Below are 22,620 nucleotides of genomic sequence, written 5' to 3'. Positions count from 1 at the left end.
GTGTTAGTTAGCCATTATGCAGCCCCCGTGATATGTGCAATTTATTTTCCAGCTAGATGTAATGCTCTTGCACTGCATGTAGTTAGTTGCATCTCTGTTTAGGGTAGTGCAATGCTGCAGCCTAAGTTTGCTTAGATATTCCTCTTAACTGCATTATGTGTTGTATTGTGCAACCTCTAATACTCCTGTTATTGATGTAATAGCACCCCGTATTACTGCTGTTTTGTAATCTGCCAGTTCTGATATACTGTACGGTCTGTTTCTTTGTAGTTTTTACCCAATATCATCCACTACTATATCATCCGTAACCATCCACTAGATCATCTGATCTTGTCCACTATATCATCCGTTATCATCTACCATTGTTGTTCTTCGTTACTAAGTTCATCATCATCTCAATAAGCAGACTTAAGCACCCATACAGTCTTTTTACTGGGAGTGGATGAAGGGTTTAGCTGTATGCTGGAATTCACACAGCATCATACGTGGAAAAAGGCAGAACAGTTATAACGGACAGCTGGTCGCACACGGTGATTACACAGGCTGTAAGGGACTGCTATCACCCAGACTGCACCGCATACGGGTATTACAGCAGCCGCCATACAGCCGCAGGGGACAAGAGCACAGGGCTCAGTAAAAATGCAACCGCTGGTCGCAGGCGGTGGTTACACAGGCTGTACGGGACCACTACCACCCAGACTGCACCCCATACGGGTATCACAGCAGCCGCAATACTGCCGCAGGGAATAAGAGCCCAGGGCTCAATAAAATGGGCGGCTGGTCGCATGCAGTGATTGCATAGACTGTACGGGACCGCTAATACCCACACTGCTCCGCATACGGGTATCACAGAAGCCGCCGTACAGCTGCAAAATGAGAGTGCAGCCCACCAACAAGTGCTACACCATTCCCGCCAACCTGAAGTCCGTCTATACATAGACTCAGTTTCCTACCAATACACTCAGCAGTATGCAGCTAAACGCACAATGTCTTGAAACAGCACATCCTCACTCAAAACGAGATCACGAGCAAGCTCTAGTAGGTCGTCAATAGCAGAGCTCGCTGCTGTCGCTCATGCTAAAGCCGAAGCGGCCAAAGCGAGATCCTCCTTCGCCGAACGAGAGATGCATATAAAGCTGAGACAAACAGAACAAGATACAGAAACAGCAGCCTGCAAGCCGAAACTGCACGTTTGCAGGCAGAGAGAAGCGGAAGCTGCACGTTGCATGCAGAGCTAGAAAGATTTGCTGCAGATAAAGAGACAGCAGCCGCAATAGCTAAGGCAGAGTATTTGGAAGCTATGAAGGATCCTGATTATGAGAGACGCAGCAACATTCTCGGACCAGATCTAGAGCAGCAAGATCCCGCACAGCGTGTCACAGAGTACGTCCGTCAATATTCCGGCATGGATGACAGCCCTGACACACCACATCGATCAGCCTATGCTGATTACCATCTACCATTGTTGTTCTCCGTTACCAGGTTCATCATCATCATCTCAATAAATATAGACTTAAGCACCCATACAGTTTTTTTACTGGGAGTGGATGAAGTGTTTAGCTATATGCTGGAATACACAGAGCGTCATACGTGGAAGAAGGCAGAACACCACTCTAGGATGTCGTCCCAGGTATGCAGGCGCACCAAGGCTGCTGCATGCAAGCCCGGCTGACACCCACATTTTACAAACTCTACGATCTTCCCTGGACATAAATTGTGTAACCGTGAGGGTAAATACTTTCTCTTCACCACGTTGCGGCTGACGTAGACCTTGTCTCCGATCCATTCCTCCTCGAGAAATCCATACCCCCTTCCTGATGTCGAACTCGACAACTCGTCCACAGATCTGGGACACCTTGACTGATTCTCTCCAAGCTGCATTAGACCCTTCGAGCCACCCAGGCAGGGACAGGTCAGTCCACTTCCATTGCTCCAGTAAACTCATGGGGGGAGGGGACGCTTAGACTCAACCGCTGCCGCTCCTCCTTCCGGAACCTTCAAAACAAGGGCTGAAACATATATAAACATCAAATGCATTGAACCCTTGGAGTGTCAGGGAACAAACCACCAGCCCCACCACTGCTACAACTGCATGCTATATACAGTTATATCTGCTACATACGCATGGTTCCTGACTGGCTCCCTCTCGATGACGCAGGCAGTGCGATGATGTCATTGTGCCACCTTTACCAATCAGCAAGATCTCGGCCAGAAGAAGCACCACACAGAAACGTTAGGAGGTGAGAGGTTTTTTGTTGTTTGTTTTACTCCCCCTGACCCAAAAGGGCAAGAAGAGAGAGGCACAGGCAACATGAGTAATTAAATAGAGGGAGGCACACTGGGTAAAGAATGTTGGAAGACACGGTTGCAAATTATATATTACAGGAAACTGGCCAGCAGGTTCGTTGCTGATTCTGCCGTGGATTTTTCCGCACAAAAAAATGCAGCTCTTGGCAGAAAACGCAGGTTTTGATGCGTTTTTGTAAGCTAAATAAAGATATGTTATTTAACAAAAAAAAAGAAAAATGATTTGTGATGTCATTTCTGCCCAACCTCCTCTTTTACATTTGTCCAATCCACACTCCATTACACACACAGACAGACAGAAAAAACAGAAAGCAGCACAAACTTGAGCAGATTTTGGGTGCAATACTTCCTGAGTAATGCGGTTGTCCAATGCAAAATATAAATGGAAAAAAAATCAGGCAGCACTCCAGTTCAAAGAAAAATTGTGGACTTTAATGCAGCGCCAAGTGGTGCAACGTTTCGACCTTACAGCACGGTCTTTTTCAAGCACCGTGGGCACAGGTCCCGCACAGACCCCTGACAGCCCGCAGACCCCGGCACAGGCCCCGCACACACCCCCGACAGCCCGCAGACCCCAGCACAGGCTCCGCACAGACCCCCGACAGCCCGCAGACCCCCCCACACATAGCCCGCACACACATTCACGCCCAGTCACCGCCCACACACCATACACGCACACAGTCACCTCCCACACTCCCGACAGCCCACAGACCCCAGCACAGACCCCGCACAGACCCCCGACAGCCCGCAGACCCTGACAGCCCGCAGATCCCCGCACACACACATAGCCTGCACACACATATTCACGCCCAGTCACCGCCCACACACCATACATGCACACAGTCACCTCCCACACTCTTCCCGCCTCCCAATCTGCAGCGTTTCATCCGCAGCAAAGCCGCAGATCTTTTTGAGACCTGCGGTATTCCTGCGGATCAATGCAAGTCGATAGGTGCAGAAACGCTGCAGGTTCATCCAAAGAATTGACATGCTGCAGAAATGAACCCGCGGATTTTTCCAGAGGCTTCAGTCGCCACAGAGGTACTGCACCTTCTCCTAAGGTGTAGTGCCCCACCATCCAGGTAAGGTGGGAACTCCTGACCACGCTCCACACCTGCACCCCACACACAGGATAGTTCAGCAGGGACCCATCCATGCTTTATGCTAGAAAGGTCATAGGGTGCCTTTTGTGGTCCCTGGCTTCGTAGCACGAGAGGTGCTGGGGAGGCGGGTGGAGTTAGATGATATAAAAGAGAGGGAAGGTGTAGGATTTCAAGTCAGTCTGACAGAAGGTCAGTCTGGGGTGAGTCCCAGAGAGAGAGCAGGCTGACAGCAGGTCAGCCTGAGAGGAGCTCAAGGTGGAGGAAGGCAGTGAGTCAGGAGAGGCTGAGGACTGGTCTTAGTGGAACGAGCTCCTCAGGGAAGGAAGAGAAGGAGAAAGAGACGTAGACTGAAGACTACAGATTCCATCAGAGAGAGAGAGAACAGAACGGAACGAAGGAGAATAGAAGGACGGTGGGAAGCAGGTTGAGAAAGAGAGAGAACCCTTCCAGTCCAGAGAGCGCAAAGGCCGGGGCCCGGTCCCCGAGGTTGATTGGAACTTTATGTCCGGCAACAGACACCGGATGAGTAGTGAGCCGCTAACGCCTTGCTCCCATCATAGACTTGGGACACAACAGCAACTGAATAGAGAGCCGGGACATAGTGAAGAGTCCCCGAGCAGGCTACAGCTGTCTGTCATACAAGTAAAGACTAGGAATACCTAGAGAGAGGCATTCCAGGGTAACTAAGTACTGGAGTGCTTCGCACCTAAAGGCGCATTGGAGGAGTCGTTCAGTAGGGTACATGTTGGCGGAGTGTGGAAGGGAGAATCCTATCCTGCCTGGAGGTTGGCTGGAACCCTGACCTGGAGAACACAGTACGGAGGCAGGCAGTTGTGTGAACTGCAAACAGTGAGTAAAGCTTTGGAACCGCATACTCTGGTGTCCTCCAGTTATTCCAGCACCACTACACCTGGGTACCAGCCTCCATACCATTCTGTGCCTCTCCTCATCCATTGCACCTACACTGCCCTGGGACTACAGCTCCACCTGTGGGGAGCTATACCATCTCTGCTGCACCACACCATCAGTCCCAGCGGATCTGCATGCAGCGTTGGCTTACCACCTTACTTGCCAAACACCACGGGTGGCGTCACGAACTATTCATATAAACTCTAACACCATTAACATCTCTGCCATTGATATTGGGTGCCCAGGGCCACAGACCGGGTCACCGCTGCTGTGACACATTCCCGCCTTGACACCGGCCCGGTACCGAGTACCCCCGCTGCCCTGGGTGTGCGAGGGCGACCCATGTGCACTGCGTTTTTCAAATTCCATTGACTTTAATGGTACTGTACAACACAGCAGAATCTGCTGCGGACCCGCAGGGCCAAATACGCTGCGGATCCGTGGTAGAATCCACAACGTGTGCACATACCCTTATGGATGTCTCCAAGAGGTGGTGCCAAGTGTGGGCAAGAGACACACATTTGTCTACTTGGCATACATTTGCATGCAGCGCAGAACATTTATTTATTTATGCTGCGCTACTGTTTTTTATTTAAAGGGGTTGTAGCAACATGCATTGTGATGCGTGTAAAATGGTGGCAGCAGTGTACAAAGGGAAAAACAGCTGGCAAGTTCAATTTAATAGTTAATTTCATAATTGTATTTAGGGACGCAGTGTGGGACACTTTTACATAGTGTTCTCACTTTTTATGCATAGTGCCGACCCTTATTATATAGTGTCCTCTCCTCTCTTATGTATAGTGCCATCTCTTATTAGATAGTGTTCACTCTTATGTATAGCGCCACTCATGGTTATATACAGTAGCATCCTCTCTTATGTATAGTGTCAATCCCCATTTATACAGTTCTACCCTTTTATCTATTGTATTTCATCCATTATTACAGTGTCCTTCCTTACTATAAACAGTAACTGATGCCCCTCTGTGTGTTTTTTTAGCAGCCTGGGGTGTGGTCTGTATTCATTGCTCTGGAGGTAAATACTTACGTAGGGTAATGCAGAATGCAAAAAAATTGTTTGTGGTGTTCTTTCTGGGTTTTTATTGTCTTGCAAACATGCTCCTGTACAACTGTGTTTATTAAGTGATCCCCTTTCATGTGACTGCCTTCATCAGGAGATCCGTCATATGACTCAGGGGAAGCCCTCACAGTCTGAACTGCCCAGAGCCCTGGCTGCCCTTAATCTGCCCCTGATTTTCATCCGTTTCCCCTAATAAAGGTATCTTCTGAGGAAATATGCATCATCTTTTATCTTGACCACCTATTCTTGCTGACAACTTTATCTTCCAAAAGGTAAGGGAGAAAACAAGGGGAACTGCTACCTTGGATCTAATCCTTATAAACAGGGAGGAAATGGTTGAGGAGGTAAAAGTGGCTGGGACCCTAGGAGGTAGCGACCATGCTATTTTAGAATTTTGGATAACTAGAGGTGGAAGACCTGTGAAGACTCAGACGTCAAGGTTAGATTTCAGAAAGGCAGATTTTAAGGGATTCAGAAAGAGAATTGGAGGGATCCAATGGCTGGATATCCTTAAAGACAAAAATGTCCAGGAAGGATGGGAAATCTTGAAAAATGAAATTCTCAATGCACAGTTGTTAACAATTCCGAAAAGAGGGAAGAATAGGAAGCATTTAAGGAAACCAGGATGGATGAACACAGAACTTAAGCACATGCTAAAAAGGAAGAAAAAAATGTTTATAAAATGGACAGAGGGAGGCATATCTAAAGAAGAATATAATGCTGTCTGCAGAACCTGCAGGGCACAAATCAGATTAGCTAAAGCTGAAAATGAACTGAGGCTTGCAAGAGATGTCAAAAGCAATAATAAAGGATTTTGGGGATATGTCAAAAGTAAAAGAAAAGTCAAAGATGCTATAGTATTTTTACAGGATGAAAATGATGAAATGGTAAGACAGGATGTTGAGAAGGCTGAACTTTTAAATTCCTATTTTGCATCTGTTTTCTCTCAGAAAGGAAATGCAACATCAACTGTTATTCACTGTCCTATTAAGGGAATAGAAGAATCCAGGATATCTATAAACAGAAAGATAGTGAGGAAACACTTAGCTAACCTAAATGAATTCAAGTCTCCAGGTCCAGATGAATTACACCCCAGAGTACTGAAGGAGATAGCAGAAGAAATTTTTGAACCCCTCTCCATAATCTTTGAAAATTCTTGGAGAACAGGAGAAGTGCCAGAAGACTGGAGAAGAGCAAATGTTGTTCCTATCTTCAAAAAGGGGAAGAAGGTGGACCCAGGCAACTATAGGCCGGTGAGTCTGACTTCTATACCAGGAAAGATCTTTGAACAAATTATTAAACAACATGTATGTCAATACCTGGATAAGAATGAAGTGATTAAACAGAGTCAGCATGGGTTTGTAACTGATAAGTCATGTCAGACTAACTTAATTTCCTTCTATGACGGTATCACTGATTGGGTGGATCAAGGAAATGCTGTAGATATAGTATATCTTGACTTCAGCAAAGCATTTGACAAAGTCTCTCATACAATCCTTATTGAAAAAATGACTAAGTATGGAATGGACAAGGCAACTGTTAGGTGGATTCATAACTGGCTTAGTGATCGGACCCAAAGAGTGGTCGTAAATGGCTGCACATCCAGTTGGAAGAATGTCTCAAGTGGGGTACCACAGGGCTCTGTCCTGGGCCCTGTATTGTTCAACATCTTTATCAACGATTTAGATGAAGGAATTGAGGGTAAACTGATTAAATTTGCTGATGACACAAAGCTAGGAGGGATAGCTAATACTAGAGAGGAGAGAGAGATGATTCAAAAAGATTTAAATAAACTGGAGAAGTGGGCAGCAACTAACAGAATGGTTTTTAAAAGGGAGAAATGCAAAGTACTACATCTGGGCAATAAAAATGAAAAAAGCATATATAGAATGGGAGGAATAGGGCTAAGTGACAGCACATGTGAAAAAGACTTGGGTATACTAATAGATCACAGACTGAATATGAGTCAACAGTGTGATGCAGCAGCAAAAAAGGCAAATGCAATTCTAGGATGTATTAACAGAAGCATACAGTCTAGATCACGTGAAGTCATTATTTCCCTCTACTCCTCTTTGGTCAGACCTCATCTGGAATATTGTGTCCAGTTTTGGGCACCACATTTTAAAAAAGACATCAACAAACTGGAGCAAGTTCAGAAAAGAGCGACCAGAATGGTGACCGGTCTGCAAACCCTGTCTTATGAGGAAAGGTTGCAGGATTTGGGAATGTTTAGTTTGCAAAAGAGAAGACTGAGAGGAGACTTAATAGCTGTCTACAAATATCTAAAGGGCTGTCACATTGTAGAAGGATCAACTTTATTCTCATTTGCACAAGGAAAGACTAGAAGCAATGGGATGAAACTGAATGGGAAGAGACACAGATTAGATATTAGAAAAAACTTTTTGACAGTTAGAGTGATCAATGAGTGGAACAGGCTGCCACGAGAAGTGGTGAGTTCTTCTTCAATGGAAGTCTTCAAACAGAGGCTGGACAGACATCTGACTGGGATGATTTAGCGAATCCTGCTTTGAGCAGGGGGTTGGACCAGATGGCCCAGGAGGTCCCTTCCAACTCTACGATTCTATGATTCTATGATTCTATGATTCTTACTGCTGCAATAAAAGGAAGACCTAGCAATTGCCATAAATATGTAGTTTTGTACCTGGTATAAATTCCTGTATTCACATGAATCCGGTGTTAATTTCCTTTTGCTCATGTGCCTCTCCATTCTTCTTCCCTGTATTCAAATCAAGTCCTATTAGCCAAGTGGGGGTGGTCATCAAGAAAACTCCCACAGAGATGCGTTGAAAAAGACTAAATTTACACACAGGGAAGAAATGGCCATATCTTAGGAACGGAGAGGCGCAGGAACAAAAGAAAGCCAACAGCAGAGTCAAGAAAATAGCAGCATTCACATCAGTTAAAAAAAAAACAAAACAAATGTATTTTGATGGTATCTTCATACATTATATCACATGCTTCTTGTCTCATGTGGCATTACTCTATATTCCTAGAAAACAGGACAGAAACGATAGCAGACATTATCAAACACCAATTTTAGATGCCTTTTACTCCCTTACCTCATTTGTATTTGCTTTTTTTCTTGATACAAACCTGATAAGAGACCCACATGCATTGCACAATCCTGCACAACACCAATAACGTAGCATTACATAATGTCAGGACTGGTGAACTCTCCTGACGTGTGTTTAGTAACAGACTTGTATTTCCATGCAAAACCAATGGTGGGATGTCTTTTCTGAGAACTCAGTCTTGGGACACTCCTCTGTTATTCCTCTTGGAAGTAATTAAGTACCGTATATTGAAAATGGGGCATAACCATTCCCCTAATTTCCAAAAGTAGCTTTTATAGACATGTTTGGAGAGAGTAAGGCTGCTTTCACACTTCAGGCTTTCGGTATCCGGCATGGTGCGGCGAAAAACTGGACTACCGGATCCGGCCGCAAACGCAGACACCGGATCCTTCTTTCTGCCGGATATATTCCTGGCAGAGAAGGTTTCCAGGCATACGCAGTGCGAAAAACCGGTCCGGCGTTGGGAAAAAACGTTGCATGCAACGTTTTTTCCAGACGCCAGACCGGCTATTTTCTCCGGATCCGGAAAAAAACGGACGCGCCGCATTGCCATCTGGCGCAATGTGGCACCTATGAAACAGCACGGGGGAAACTGCCGGATCTGGTCGTAACAGACGCCAGATCCGGCAGTCCGGTTTTTCGCCGCACCATGCCGGATACCGAAAGCCTGAAGTGTGAAAGCAGCCTTAGGCATACGCAGCCATTTCTCAATTCTATGAGAGTGTGCACCGGAGCCCCATTCTCAAGGTTACAGCTGTATGCCAGAAATGCCCCACTTGGCAAAACCCCCATTAATTGAGTTGTCCGGCCTTAGGATACAAGTCTGCAGTCATTCTATATCACTGCAGACTTGTAAATCCTCACATTGCGCGCACTGCCCATTGTGATTATTTGCTGGTGGCGTGAGCAGCGGACGCATGATCACAAGTATGTGATTTCCATACATGCACTCACATGCCGACAAGACATGTGCAGCCTTGCTCAATACGAGTGTCTAGTCGGGAAAGTCTAGTGAGGATGTGGCTGGGAGTTTGCAATTCGCATACTTGAGGCCACAGGACACCCTGCTTCCGGCACGTAGTGTGTGCGATGTGAGAGTGACTGCAGACTTGTACCCTAAGGCTGGACAACCTCTTTAAGAATTTCCAAAAGTTTTCTTGTAGTGATCATTGAAAGGTAACCATTACTGAGGTCTCTGTATTTTTACTTTTTTTTTTTATCTGCTGGCTAAGACAATACAGCTATTTTTACTTTAAAAGTCTTGTCTTCTTCTGGACAACCATTAATTAATGACCCTAGAGTTCTGCATAAATTCACGATCAGTGTTTCATCGAGTAGTTAATATATTTATTAATTTGTGCAGTACTCGGAGACTGTTAAAAAAACTACATAAATAGGTATGATTCAAGAGCGTGGGGAAGCAGAGCCAGCTATGAAAGAACGGTAGTGTTGATTATATTAGTTGTCACCCAGCTTTCCCAGAAATAGATATTTCTAAGACGCTGCTTGAAACAATTTATTACAACTTGAAGGAGGCTTGTGAAGATGCTAGAAAATGGATTTTGAGTGCTACGTTGCAAACACAGGACAAGCGGTGTATTGTGGATGAGGCAGAGGCCTGCAAGGAGCCTGGACCAGATGGCTAGTTGCTATGGCGATGGGTTTCCCCACTGTCGCCCCAGCATCCCCGCCATTATCCACAGCCGAGTTCATGATCTGACTGTGGAAGTTATCAGCCTGAACAAGAGCCTCTGTTTATGCTCTGGGCAACCCGATAATTCATCTCATGCATCCTGGCGAACAGAGATGAGAATCAGAGAACCTTGGCACAGGGTGTACTCACATATCCAGGTACATCCGTAGAGCTCCGGGGCAAGAAACTGACGTCTAGATGGAATCAAACTGGCTGGAGCTCAAGGAAAAACAGAGATTATATATACATTTACGTCACAATCTGCTGTCCATGCCAGTTGATTTATAGCAAAGAACTGATCTTATCAACAAACTTGTGTCTTCTGTCTGCTTCTAAAGGCGGAGACCATGTACATGAAAGCATGGGCGGACATACCGCCAGTTCAACAGGTGCGACTGCACCGAGGCCCAGAGCCTCCAGGGGGCCCTTCAAGGCGCTAATGATGAGGGCAATCTGCCCCGTTTTCTCCGGGCCCGAGGCTCCAGGGGGCCCCTGGTCAGATTGCCCTCATGTGTAGCGGCGGGCAGGGAGCGATCCAAGCAGCTCCCCTGCCTGCAAGAGGGAATAGCAGGAGCTGAGCTGCAAAGATCCGTCCTGCTTCCTGCCTGCCGCCCGCGCTTCATGTCTCTGACACAGAGGAGCGCACCGCTGAATTACGTCACCATTCAGTAGCCTCTGCTGTGCCAGAGCAAGGAAGCGTGGGCGATGTTGCGGACAGGTGAGAGGAGAGAGGTGATGTCTGTGTTTGTGTGTGTACTTGTGTGTGTGTGTGTGTGTGTGTGTGTAGGTTTGCCTGGCCCTGGAGGAGATGGGAACATGAGGATAAGACCGTGATGGGGAGAGAAGGCCATGATGCCTGGGGTAATGGGAGAAGGCCATGAGGGGGGGTAATGGGAGTGATGGGGAGAAGGCAATGATGGGAGTGATGGGGTACTGGAGCAGGCAATGATGGGGGTGATGGGGAGTAGGCAGTGATGGGGTGATGGAGAAGGAAATGATGGGAGTGATGGAGCAGGCAAGGATGGGAGTGATGGGGAGAAGGCAATGATGGGAGTGATGGGGAGAAGGCAATGATGGGAGTGATGGGGAGAAGGCAATGATGGGAGTGATGGGGTGATGGAGCAGGCAATGATGGGAGTGATGGGGAGAAGGCAATGATGGGAGTGATGGGGTGATGGAGCAGGCAATGATGGGAGTGATGGGGAGAAGGCAATGATGGGAGTGATGGGGTGATGGAGCAGGCAATGATGGGAGTGATGGGGAGAAGGCAGTGATGGGGGTGATGGAGAGGGCAATGATGGGGTGGTGGGGGAAAAAGAAATAATGATTGGGGTGGTGGGGGGAGAATGCAATGATGGTGGTGGTGGAGGAGGAGGAAGTGATGGAGGTGGTTGAATGGGCAATGATGGGAGTGGTGGGTGAGAAAGCAAAGATAGTGGTGGGGGAGAAGAAAATGATGGAGGTGGTGAAGAGGGCAATGATGGGGTGGGGGAGAGGACAATAACGAGTGTGGTGGATTGGGATGGGAGAAAGGGGGACTTATAATGGCCTTAGGAACAGGGGGAGGTGGAGGAAGACATTATTATCGCTTATTATGTCTAACACAGTCCCTTAGTATATAGTGTACTCACTATGTCTAACACAGTCCCTTAGTATATAGTGTACTCACTAATTCTGTATAACACCATCCTTAGTTACATAGTTTCCTCTTTTATTATGTATAACACGTCCCTTATTACGTACCATCCTCTCTAGTTATATATGGTGCCGTCCCTTATTATATAGCTTCCTCTGCTGTTATGTATAGTGCTGTCTCTTACATAGTGTATTCTTGTTAATTTTGTTATTTACAGTGCCCTCTTTTATTACATAGTCCCCTCTCTTTTTAGATATAAAATGACTGGTGATCGAGGAGCTGGTGACCAAACTACCAGTCCATCAGCTCCTCCATTAGAAAGGAAGCTTTCCCTTGCTTCATTAACCATCATTGCATTATACAGCTAACAAGACAGGACGGTATGTAATAAAAAACAGGGCTCTAAATAATTCAATATGTAAGGGACGGTACTGTACATAACAAGAGAGGGCACTGTGTAAGGGACAGCAATATACATAATAAAGGAGACCATGTAATATATATACACATGTATGTGTGTGGCTATATAAAATTATATATATATATATATATATATATATATATATATATATATACATACATACATATACATACATACACACATACATACACACGCACATAGCTTTGATGCCATAAAAGGAGGGGGGCCGAGACACATTTCTTGCACAGGGGCCCCAAGCTGTCAGTGTCCGCCCCTGCATGAAAGAGAATGGAGCAAATAATGGAATCCCACCATGGAATATGGGATTATCAGTATCTATAATAGCGGTAGACTATACTGCTATAAGGACTGTGAGGAATCGGCGCTGTGGTAGATGCAGGATTCAGGTACTTGATTCAAAACAAACAGTCGGTTTATTAAAAGTTCATAAACCGTAAGGGTTAGCAAAATAAAAAGCCTCTTCCAGGTACAAAAGATATAACAAGAACAAAAATGGAAAATTACCAATCCATATAACTCACAGACTCAGCCGTTTAAATATCCGTACTTTTCTCTCAGACTCCAGCAGGATCTGAGCAGCACATGCAAGGCCTCCTCACCTTGCAAACACACAATTTGAGACAGCACCAGCTGCTTTAAATCAGACATTCCAAGATCTGGACTGGAGGTAAGTGAGCCGCTGATCCCACCCAGCTCTTTCAGCTTCTTGTAAAACCCCGACTCATAACTCGGGCCTATTAAACACCTCTCAGCACTATGTCTGCTGAAGCCTGCTTTTCCGGGTCGTGCATCACCGGGGCTTGGCACCTTGAGGACACATGCCTCCCATCCACAGTCTGTCTAGCTGCCACCTTACACGACCTGTAAGGGGTAGGGTGGCACATATCGCCACCTTAGGCTATGTTCACACTGAGTTTTATCAGGAGTTTAAAAACCACAAGCTTTCAAGCAGAAATTGCTTTCGAAACATACCGTATTTTTCGGACTATAAGATGCACCGGACCATAAGACGCACCTCAAATTTTCAGAAGGAAAATAGGGAAAAAAATAATGTGTCAAATGGGGGTCCATCTCACAGTCCGAATTCAGCTTACTGGGAGGGGGGAAACTGGCACAGGTGGAGGAGTGGTCACAGGGGTTGTTCAGTGGTCCAGGCTGGTGCGGTGGCCGCCGGGAAATTCCATCCCTGGCTGGTGCGGCGGTGGTGCTCTGGGGTTCCCGGGGATTCCGCTGGTAATTCGCAACAGGTTCGGATGTGTTGCGGCGGGGCTACGCCGGCATTTTGTGAAGGCCCGGAGGCCCCCGCAGATCCATTGCTGCAATGTGGTGGCCTCTGGGAAAATGGTTGCAGGGTGCGATGCATGTTCAAATTGAGATCACAGTGCCGAGATCTCAATCTGAGCATGCGTCGCCCCCGGCGGCCATTTTCCCAGAGGCCACCGCATCGCAGCAATGGATTTGCGGGGGCCTCTGGGCTTTCACAAAATGCAGGAGGAGCCCCTCCGACACCACAGAGCACCACAGCCACACCACAGAGCACCACCTCCGCACCAGCCTGGGAAGTGAAGCTGCATTGCCCTGCAGCGTCGGACCGGGGCCGCCGACACAGTATTTTATAAGAATATTCCAACTATGACGCACCCCCCATTTTCCCTCAAAATTTTTTGGGAAAAAAAGTGCGTCTTATAGTCTGAAAAATACGGTATTGCTTTTTGTGGTGTTTTTGTAGGAGGTTTTGTTTTCCTGAACTGTTTCCTGAATAGGTTTTGAAGGGTTTTGGAAGAGTTTTTTCCTTAAGATTTAAGAGTTTTTGGAACATAAACTGGCTATGTGCACACAATGTTCTTTTCAGGTGGGTTCTGACCGGAATCTACAAAATCTCTGCAAGAAAAGGACATAATGCACAGCAACGTCAAAATAACCTTGCTGTGTACATGTTTTGGTTTATGTCACTTCTTTTAACTGCTTCAGGGTTTGGAAACCATGGAATAGTTGAAAGAGTGAATTGGAGTCATCTCCAGGTGGCTTTGTTTGGAAGCCACCCACTCTCTATAATAGAGAACATAGGAAAAAAGACGCCAGCAGAGGAGCTACCATGAAAACGACCACAATGCTGGCTTTTTTCCTGAAGGAACTTTGTGGCTCTGCCGTCGGATTAAGAGTGTCATGAGCACAAAACCAAAGAGTAGAAACTCTAAGATTTTGACGGCTTTTGAGTGTGCTTTTAAAATTCCTAAACAAGCTCAGTGTGAACAACATCATAATTTACTGGACATAATGTAAGACACAGATGAAACTGTAAAGTGGGACTTGGCTTCTCACACTTTACGCAATAGGCTGACAGTGAGCTAAGCGCACCCCACAGCCTGGTCCTACAACCTCACATTCTTGCTGCCACCACTCACCGTTTTGTTACACTAGGGAGACTTCCCTGGGTAACACACTGGTACCCTTGCACACCCAGCTTCCACAAGCACCATACACAAGGTAACACAACCAGCCTATACTTTCCCTCTTCGAGGTTGTGGGTATGTTTCGAGAAGCAAGGTATAAACTTATTATTAGATTTAAAATGCAAAAAAGCATACAGTGCTTACAAAGTAACAAAAGGATGCTGTTTAACAAAAATTTCGAGCGACCCCCCACCTTTTTTTCAGAAAATAATTTATTAATAAAATACATGTAGAGTAAGCTACACAGGCAAAGCACTGATTATATATATCAATCACATTATTTGTTAGGCAATCCCTGCATGTGTTGCGGCTGTCGTAATATAACATAATATTAGAGCACGCCAAAGATGCTTTATTAGCACTCGAGCATGCTCAGGTAAAACCTTATTTGAGCATGTTTGCTCATCACTAGTGGTGAGTTCTCCTTCAATGGAAGTCTTCAAACAGAGGCTGGACAGACATTTGTCTGAGATGGTTTAGAGAATCCTGCTTGGACACGATGACCCTGGAGGTCCCTTCCAACTCTACCATTCTATGATTCTATGATTCATTACTGATGAAAACGGAAGCAGAGGTTCCCCATTGACTGTTATGTGATCCGTCTGGGTTCCAGTGTGAGTAAGTTTAGCAGGTGGCCTGAATGGGCTGCATCAAATGCAGCCCAAAGGCATGTCACATGGTAGATTAGAGCCATATTGCCGATTTTGATTTAAGACCCATGAACTTCAGATTACGCTTCCTGACATGATGGATATCTTTCTCCTTTTGGATTAATATGCACTTTAAACTCATTGCCACTTTTAAACCCTGGAGCACAACCTACTATTATTGACTTTCCGGCTCATGGCAGGCGTCATACAGACCCATGCAGGAGAGAGCAGAAATCCATCTGACTCAGTGCTGTTCCTAATCATTGTGCTCTGCTATGAGAAGAACATTATTTTCAATTTTTACCAGAATCATATGGATATGAAAAAGGATCATCTCATTACTGAAGAATTGGTCTGGGCATTTCCTATAATATAGACTGTGATGGTCTTAGAGTAAGAAATATGCTGGACTGGTCTTCAGTGGGGAGTGTACAGATCTCCCCCTTCTTTTCCTCCTCCTTGAAGCTAATTTCCTATTCTGTGCCAAAAGAGGCCTAGTTACCCCTAGGCCACTGGTTTTAAAATGACTCACGTCTGAGACTCCTGACGGGAAGCATGGTTCTGTTATAATTCAGAGCTCATTAAAGGCAGTTTATAAAAACCTCTGTCCAGTCTTTTTATTGACGCTTTATTCACCCTTCCAGGGTCCAGCATTTCGTCTCCGCTACTGACCTCGGTGTCTTATGTCTGTAGTGCTGACGTCACGTCGACAGCACTGCAGCCAGTCTCTGAGCTCAGCGGCTGTGAGATCCTCAACTCGCGTAGTGCCAATGAGCACAGTGATTGGCTGCAGCGCTGTCTACTGCCGACAATAACAGACATTGGGAGCAGCCTGGAGACTCGGAGCTGGAGACGGGGAGGGTGAATAAGGATGGTTTGTTTTTTAACACTGCAGTCCGGGTACAGGTATTTTTTTTTTTTTTTTAAACTGGAAAGTCCCTTTGAAAGTAGCACTATTGATTCAGGATGTTCTCTCCTATTTGAAGATGAAATATTTATTTTGTGCAGAGTAACGGAAAGATGTAAACGGAAAAATTATACCATGGCATGACTTGTCTCAGTTTGAGGAGAAAGGGAACCTGCGAGGAACGTCCTTAGATGATGTAAACAGGTTGTCTAAATATCCCCTTTTTAAAATACTGTATTCTAAATTCATAGTCATCTTCATTGGCTGCTACCGGCTACATAACTGAGCTGTACGCAAAGTACATGTAGTAAAATCACCACAAGTATATTGAACTTTGTTGTAAAATGCGGATTTTATTGCATTAAGAAAATCGAAAACTCATTATGCCTATACTAAAATTAGTAGTAAATTGTCACATCCCTCCTCCGAGTAGTAATATGAACCCGATGTCACATCTAAAAGTCCTAATAAGGCTGGTGGAGAAGGCCTGTCTTGATGAGACAACCCCTTTCATACCTCCCAACCATCCCGGATCTGGCAGGACAGTCCTGATTTTGACCCCCCCCACCTGCTATCCCGCCCATGAGCTTATTTTTCCCGCATTGCACAGAGTCGCCACGCCCCCCCCCCATGCACCAACCCCATCCTCACCTTTAAGTAATTTTTTTTGGCATATTCATACTTAATTGACTCTGCCCCCAGATCATCAGAGCAGTGTAACTTGGGTACATTGGTTTCAAAATGTTATGAATAAAGACACCTGCGGATCATTTAGCAAAGGGGGTCATGACTTTGGGAAGGGTGGGCCTATAACTCCTCCAGCTTTGTTTGTATAACTATGTAGACTTTAAGCAAGGGTGGTTCTACTTTAAGAGGAAGGAGCTCAGTATGTCTGTGCCTGGGGCATTACTGTGAGGATGTTGGAGCTTATATAGAGGTGGTAATTCTCTGTCTTATCTCTCCCTTTCTCTCACCAAAAGAAGTGGTGGAAACATTACCCGTCCTTCTACCCTGTTATAATCATTATTCTACAACTCTTTATTTATCCATTACCTGTACAGTGTTGAATGCCATATTGTATTTGTTTAATTAGCCTTAGTATATCTCATACCATGTCCAATTCTATAATGGCTATAAAGAATTAACCTTCGCATTAACCTTCTAAGCCCAAGGGAACGGCAAACCTTCAGCTATGGTTCCCTAGAGGTTTCCTCTCCTGAACGCTGTAGGATGACTTTTGGTGACTTTGTGAGTCAGACGTTTTCCAAGCTAAGACCCCTTTTTAATGCTTTCACAGGGGCATCTACTTTATAAGTTTACCAAACTGAAATAGATGTTGAAGTTCTTAAAAGAAAATAGAATGGCTAAAAAGTGTCATTTATGACTTGGAATTTATAAGCCGTCACGGCGTTGCGGTTTAGCTGGAAGTTGCAGACACGTTGAGGTGGACTCATTTTAACTAATAGAGGATATAAAACCTCATGGTGGTGAACAGGCTCGGCTTTAGTGGGCATCCTCAAGGATGTTGTAATGATAACATCAATCAGGGGCAGGTATGGTGGTTATGCACAGGCGTGAGGATAATAGGTTCATTAGTGCCCTGAATGGCTGCCAGGGCGTGCCGCCCCTTTATGGCTGTCTGTCCTGGTGCTGGATGTCAGACAGCTGGGAATATCACAGTACTTGCGAATCCCAATGTACTAGCACTTCACCTGACTCCTACTGTGATTTTTTTTTAATCCTGTGATTTAAATAAACCTGGTGTCACGCCGCCTGTCAGGTTGGTACCGGCGCCGCCTGTCAGGTCGGGGCCGGCGCCAACTTTTACGCCGTCGGCGCCGCCTGTCAGGGCGGTACCGGCGCCGCCTGTCAGGTCGGAGCTGGCGCCACCTGTCATGTGGGGTCCCACTTTGCCTGCTCCTGCCCCCTGGGTCTCCCCCCGGCTCCCTGTTCACCGTTACAGCCGCCGCGCGGCACCCCTGGTCTCCCGTCCTGCAGCCCTGCACAAGGCTTCCTCCTCCTCCTCTGCTCCTGTCCCGGGCATGCGCCTTAGGCCAGGGGCGCACGCTGTTCCCCTCAGTTAACCCCTGCTGCACCTGCCCTGTAGAGCGATTACCAATCAAGCTCCAGCACAGGGTATATCAGGCGGCTCCTCCCCCATGGAGGCACCTGATTATCGTGTGCCTTCCATACGGTACTCTGGCCCCGTCTGGTCACTCCTGATTCTTGTCGCTCCTGACTCCGGTCGCTCCTGACCCTCTACCTTATTTGTCTCATCCGCACCTGAGCCGCCCCTCTAGGTATCAGCTGTCGCGGTATTCGACTCCTTCGGGCCTGCTCCTAACGGTCCCTGTATAGGGGTCGGCACCACCTGGCCAGCTCGCCCCAGGGATCCCGGTACCGCGACCAAGAGGGTCCACTCTTGCTACACTTGACAGTATAATCAGGCCATGGACCCCGCTGGTGCCTCGGCAGCCACCCAAAAATAGCTACTCTTTTTGCGGGAGAACCAAACCCGGATTATGGCTTTTATGAAGTCCATGGACACTCGGTTATCCGCCATTCAAACCTCCGATCCAGGGAGCACCGCTCTGCTGGCGGGACTCCATCAGGAGCTCACGCAGCAGCGGGATACCCAGTCCCATATTCTAAATTACATGGCGTCTGTTGATGACTGTTTGCAGTCCCTGCAGTCGTCCACAGCGGCCTCTACCCGGTGACCCTGCACCTCACCCACCACCACGTTTGGGGAAGCCTCCTAGGTATAGCGGGGATCCCAAATTGTGCCGGGGGTTTCTTAACCAGTGCCGCCTACATTTCGAGCTGCTGCCCCAGCAATACCTGTCTGATAGGGCTAAGGTGGCATTTATCGTGTCCTATCTCGAGGGGAGGCCTTGGCATGGGTGAACCCCCTGTGGGAGCGGGATGATCCGGTGGTATTCCGCCTACAAGACTTCCTGGATACTTTCCACTGGGTCTCTGACGAGCCCGGGCATCTGGCCTCCACCACGGAGTCCCTTTTCAATCTCCGACAGGGAACTCTTACCGTGGAACAGTACGCTATTCGCTTCCGGACACTGGCCTCTGAGCTGGGGTGGAATAATGAGGCGTTGGTAGGGGCCTTTTGGAGGGGGCTTTCAGGGAAAATCAAGGAGGAGCTTGCTGGTCGGGACACCCCCACCTCTTTAGAGGACCTTATATCCCTGGCTACTCGTATTGACTTGCGGTTCCAGGAACGCTCCCGCGAGACAGTCAGGGAGAGAGGCCCATCTAGGTTCAACCCAGCCCCCAGCCCTCGTTCGTCCAAGCCTGCCAGTAGTAGGGAGAGAATTGCTTTTTATGTTTTGCCTAATTTGTCTCACGCTCTGCTCCTTGGCCTGCCCTGGCTCAGGTCGCATGAGCCAGTCCTTGCTTGGCACTCCGGGGAAGTCCTCCGCTGGGGTCACTCTTGCCAAGAACGTTGTCTGCTGCCTGTTACCCGTATCAGTCTGCACCAAGTGCCCGCGGACCTTCCGTGGCTTCCCGTGGTCTACTATTCGTTTGCGGATGTCTTCAACAAGAAAGAAGTCGAGACCCTTCCTCCGCATCGGGCCTATGATTGCCCAATCGAGCTAGTTCCTGGAGCTACTCCTCCCATGGGAAGAATATACCCATTGTCGCCTGCAGAAACCTCAGCCATGACGGAGTACATCCAGGAGAACTTGGCCAGGGGTTTTTCCGGAAGTCGTCTTCTCCAGCAGGGATTGGGTTTTTCTTTGTTCGTAAGAAGGATGGATCCATTCGACATTGCATTGACTACCGAGGCTTGAATAACATCACGGTCAAGAATAGGTATCCTCTACCACTTATCCCCGAACTGTTTGACCGCCTGCGTGGTGCCCGGATCTTTACCAAACTGAATCTACAGGGGGCCTACAATTTGGTCCGAATAAGTGCCGGAGATGAGTGGAAGACCGCCTTCAACACGCGGGATGGCCATTATGAATATTTGGTCATGCCCTTTGGACTTTGTAATGCCCCAGCGGTCTTCCAAGAATTTGTTAATGATATCTTCCGGGATCTTCTGTACTCGTGCCTCGTGGTGTATTTAGATGACATCCTCATCTTTTCACCAGACCTGTCCTCTCACAGGAGGAGTGTTCGCCTGGTCTTACAATGCCTGCGGGAGAATCAACTTTATGCCAAGATTGAGAAATGCCTGTTTGAGCAGACCTCCCTACCCTTTTTGGGGTATATCATCACAGACTCTGGGTTGCGAATGGACCCAGAGAAATTGTCCGCGGTGCTCAAATGGCCGCGACCTGTCGGAGTGAAAGCCATTCAACGATTCTTGGGCTTCGCAAATTACTACAGGCAATTCGTCCCGCACTTCTCTGCTTTAACCAAGCCTATTGTTGCCCTTACCCGGAAGGGAGCTAGACCGAACATCTGGCCCTCGGAGACTGAAGACGCATTTCTCGCCCTGAAGCGGGCCTTTGCCACGGCTCCGGTTTTGCATCGGCCAGAGGTCGACAAGCCCTTCGTCTTGGAGGTAGACGCATCTTCTACTGGGGCAATTCTTTCCCAAAAGACGTCTACTGGGGGCTTGACCCCGTGCGGGTTCTTCTCCAAGTCATTTTCACCTGCAGAATGTAACTACACGATTGGGGATCGAGAGTTGCTGGCCATAAAGATGGCGCTGGAGGAGTGGCGTTATCTTCTGGAAGGGCCTGTCCATCCCTTCACCATATTCACTGACCACAAAAACTTGGCCTACCTCCAGTCGGCTCAAAGACTCAACTCCAGACAAGCCAGGTGGTCATTGTTTTTCTCTCGATTCAACTTCGAGCTCCACTTCCGACCAGGTGACAAAAATACCAAAGCAGATGCTCTCTCCCGGTCCCTGCAGTCACCCGAAGTGGAGGAGGCTTCGTCGCATGTTATCGATCCTGTCCGGTAGCTCCTGTGAGTCTTCATTCCGTGCCGCCTGGCAAGACCTTCGTCCCGCAAGGCAAAAGGGTAGAAGTATTAAGCTGGGGCCACTCCTCCAAGATCGCTGGATATGTTGGCATCAAGAAGTCCCTTGCGCTGGTTTCCCATTTTTACTGGTGGCCTTCTCTCCGCCAAGATTTGTTAGACTTCGTGGCTTCCTGCTCAATTTGCGCCAGGAACAAGGTACCTAGAAGCTTATCCTCCGGCCTCCTTTAGCCATTGCCTGTTCCCGAAGCTCCTTGGCAACACATCACCATGGGTTTTGTTACCGACTTACCCCGCTCTTCTGGATGTATGACTGTTCTGGTAGTAGTCGATCGGTTTTCCAAAATGGCCCATTTTGTCCCATTACCCGGCTTGCCCACGGCCTCCGAATTGGCTAAAATCTTCATTCATCAGATTTTTAGATTACACGGGCTTCCTCAGCGAATCGTGTCTGACCGCGGGGTACAGTTTACCTCCCGCTTCTGGAGAGCACTCTGTAAACTCTTGGGCATATCTCTGGATTTCTCTTCCACTTATCATCCACAGACCAACGGGCAAGTCGAACTGATCAACTAAGTCTTGACCTCCTACCTGCGGAACTTCTCTAACGACCATCATAACAATTGGGTTGATCTTCTTCCATGGGCAGAGTTCGCCCATAACAATCATTCCAATGAATCCACCACCAAGTCTCCATTTTTTGTGGTCTCCGGTCAGAACCAAGATGTACCTCTCCCAGTATCTTCATCCTCTGGCGTACCCACCGCCGATGCCCTCTCCCAAGAGTTTTCCCAGGTCTGGAGGAGGACTATGGAGGCTCTTATACAAGTCACGGCCCGGATGATAAAACATGCCGACAAGAGGCGGAGGGATCTCCCACCATACCATCCAGGAGACAAAGTCTGGCTGTCGATCAAGCACAACTGCTTGAAAATCCCTTCTTATAACTTGGGTCCCTGGTACATCGGCCCTTTCGAGATTCTTGGACGCATCAACAATATGGCCTATAGATTGAGGCTGCCTGCTTCACTCCGGGTCCATAACGCCTTCCATGTCTCGCTCCTGAAACCGGTCATCCTCAATCAGTTCTGCCCTGCGCCTCCTGTAGTTCCTCAGCCAGAAGGGGCCGACGACATCTTTGAAGTAAGAGAAATTTTGGCCATGAAAAAGGTTAGAGGAAAGACCTTTTTCCTCATCGATTGGAGAGGGTTCGGTCCTGAGGAGAGGTCTTGGGAACTACGAGAGAATGTGGATGCTCCGCGCATCATGAACCGATTCTTGGCCAACCTCAGAAGGAGGAGACGTAGGGTACTGTCACGCCTGTCAGGTCGGTACCGGCGTCATCTGTCATGCCGGGTCCCGCTTTGCCTGCTCCTGCCCCCTGGTTCTCC

Source organism: Dendrobates tinctorius, unplaced genomic scaffold, assembly GCF_039654945.1.
Source record: "Dendrobates tinctorius isolate UK_male_01 unplaced genomic scaffold, ASM3965494v1 ptg000104l, whole genome shotgun sequence".
Taxonomy (NCBI): domain Eukaryota; kingdom Metazoa; phylum Chordata; class Amphibia; order Anura; family Dendrobatidae; genus Dendrobates; species Dendrobates tinctorius.
Note: the sequence above shows the minus strand (reverse complement) of the source record.